At 37.1% G+C, this 2,500-nt stretch overlaps 1 protein-coding gene and 1 long non-coding RNA gene across 4 annotated transcripts in view; one reads left to right on the forward strand and one right to left on the reverse strand.

Moving 5' to 3' along the window:
- The window catches only part of LOC124429372 (protein bric-a-brac 1-like), a 360,935-nt gene that overhangs the window by 245,557 nt on the left and 112,878 nt on the right, over window positions 1-2,500 (reverse strand). The gene's annotated exons all lie outside the window — the stretch shown is intronic.
- Window positions 1,596-2,500, forward strand: part of LOC124429373 — a 4,456-nt gene continuing 3,551 nt past the window's right edge. Inside the window, exon 1 of the long non-coding RNA XR_006943427.1 lies at window positions 1,596-2,500. This exon is cut by the window's right edge and continues 1,130 nt beyond it. This is a non-coding gene — a long non-coding RNA (uncharacterized LOC124429373).

Here is a 2,500-nt window from a genome sequence, read left to right on the forward strand (position 1 = left end):
CGTATAGTACGAGTCTCACATAAGCAGCACATAGAATAGACGTGGGCGAGTGTCCGGCACACGTTCGGTATTGCAAGGGATGCTGCAACATCCTCTACGTCTCGTCCTTCATCCACACGACCTCCCCCCCTCCCTTCTCACCCTCTCTCTCTCACTCTCTCGCTCTTTCTCTATCTCTATCTATCTATCTATCTATCTATCTTTCTCTCTCATGTATGGTATTTATGCACGTTTCGATGGGAAAAGGCAGGAGAGAGAACAGACTCGGACGCGACGCAAGATAATTTCTGATTTACCGCGGCCTAGCTCGAGTGCTGTCGCTCGTCGTACATCGCAAAACGGAGAGAAAGAGAGAGAGAGAGAGAGGAGAGAGAGAGAAAGAGAAAGAGAGAGAGAGAGAGATGTGACCTACAGCATTTTCGAAATGGAAAACACGAGCAATTCACCATTCGTGAGAGAGAGAGAAAGAGAGAAATGGGATAAAGGACGATGCCACTTTCAGAGATCGTTCGATAGAAAACTTGTGAGAGAGAGAGAGAGAGAGAGAGAGAGAGAGAGAGAGAGAGAGAGAGAGAGAGAGAGAGAGAGAGGATCGAGTTGTCCAACACGGTTAAAATCAAAATGCTCGAACGTGTTCGAAGTAAATTGAGAAAGCTTAGATTTGACAAATTAGTTTCATGTAATATAGTGATTTTTCGTTCAACCGTGCAACAGAAAAGAAACCCCTGGGATATGACTTTACATTACTACGAGTATAAAGAAATTATTTCAACCCTTTGCACCGTGAAGTCATCGGAATAGTAAAGGTAAATAGTAGGTGGATAGTTAGAGAGATAGGTAGTATAGCGTGACAAGAGTATTTTTCCTTGCAACTCTTGAGTCACCACCGAGCTGACATCTCATTTAATTAATAATATAAATCAGTGGGCAAAATTCCTATGTATGAGAGATATCGTAAGGAAGAAAAACATTTGTTCGGAATATATAATTATAAATTTTATATATATATATATATATATATATATATATATATACACACACAATTATATACAATTATATAAAAAAGAAACAAAGATAGAAATAAAAAAGAGCATGTTCATTGGATCGACTTTTTTCTTCTTACAATTCCTTATGAAACAGTATCCTTGTATAATAGAATTGCTTTTTCATTTTTTTTTCTTTTTTTCTTTTTCTCTTTTTCTTTTTTTCTTTTTTTCGTAATACGTTTTAATCCAATGGAGTTATAATACTCAACGATATTACCTATTATTACGATAATTAGTACGGAACAAGAACTACAAGTAATGCGTACGACGAAAAATAAATTTGTTAAGAAAAGAAAATAAAAAAGAAAAAAAAAAAAAAAAAAAAGAAAAAAGAAAGAAGATCAGAAAGTCAAATCAAAGTAAATCCAATAAATTTGGCATACTTCACATTGACGACATTGATAGAAGAAAAAAAAAAAAAAAAAAAAAAAAAAGAAAAAAGAAAAGAAATCACGAGAAAAAAGGAAATGACGAATAGAAGACAATCGAAAATAAATTTATGAAGCATTTCGTTTAATCGCCATTTTTTTTCATAGTTAGAATGAAAAGAGAGAAGGCATTTTGTTGGATAAAGAAACAATGTTTGAGTAAGAAATAGAGAGAGAGAGAGAGAGAGAGAGAGAGAGAGAGAGACCGAGATAGAAATAGAGAGATAGAGAGATAGATGGAGGGAGAAGAGGGGGAGGAGGAGAGGAATAAAGTCGTCGAGGGAGGTTCGACGAGAAGCTTGCGGCAGTAGTCGGCGAACGATGAGCGCTTTTCGAGCGTCGTTCGTTTGAATGTTTTACAACGTGTCGCGGACGTTCCAACTGGACGCCCTTACATCTTTTATCAACGAGCAGATCTTTTTCTCCCTCTCTACTTTCGCGTACTTCCCTTCTCTCGTAATACCGACGCGCCTTCTTTTCACCCCCCTTCTTGTCTTGTTTCACCCCCTTGAGAAAGATGGAAGAATGAAAGAGGAAAAGAAAGGAAAAGAAAAGAAAGGAAAAAGAAAAAAAAAAGAAAGAAAAAGAAAAAAGAAAAATCAAGAAAGAAAGAAAGAAAGAAATGAAAAAAAGAAAGAAATGAAAGGGAAGAGAAAAGTCGACTATGAAACGAAGGATTTTCCATCGAGAATAACTATACTGTGTCTGAAGAGATATCGATTGAGTAGAAAGTAAAGAGAGAGAGAGAGAGAGAGAGAGAGAGAGAGAGAGAGAGAGAGAGAGAGAGAGAGAGAGAGGGAGAGAGAGAGAGTAAGAGAGGGAGAGAATTGAGTATCAAGGTCGTGGCCTTGAATAAAGAATACTTCCATCACCATGACGAAATACTCTAATCTCTTCTAAAGTACGATCATTTCCTGGTATAATCGATCGTTAGAAAAAAGGAGACCAGAGATTCTAGTGATCGGGTAAATTTCGTGATACGTTTTCTGCCTTAAGAACTATTCTTGGAGATGGTCGGAAGGAAAC

The sequence above is a fragment of the Vespa crabro genome, chromosome 15 (genome assembly GCF_910589235.1).
Source record: "Vespa crabro chromosome 15, iyVesCrab1.2, whole genome shotgun sequence".
NCBI lineage: Eukaryota > Metazoa > Arthropoda > Insecta > Hymenoptera > Vespidae > Vespa > Vespa crabro.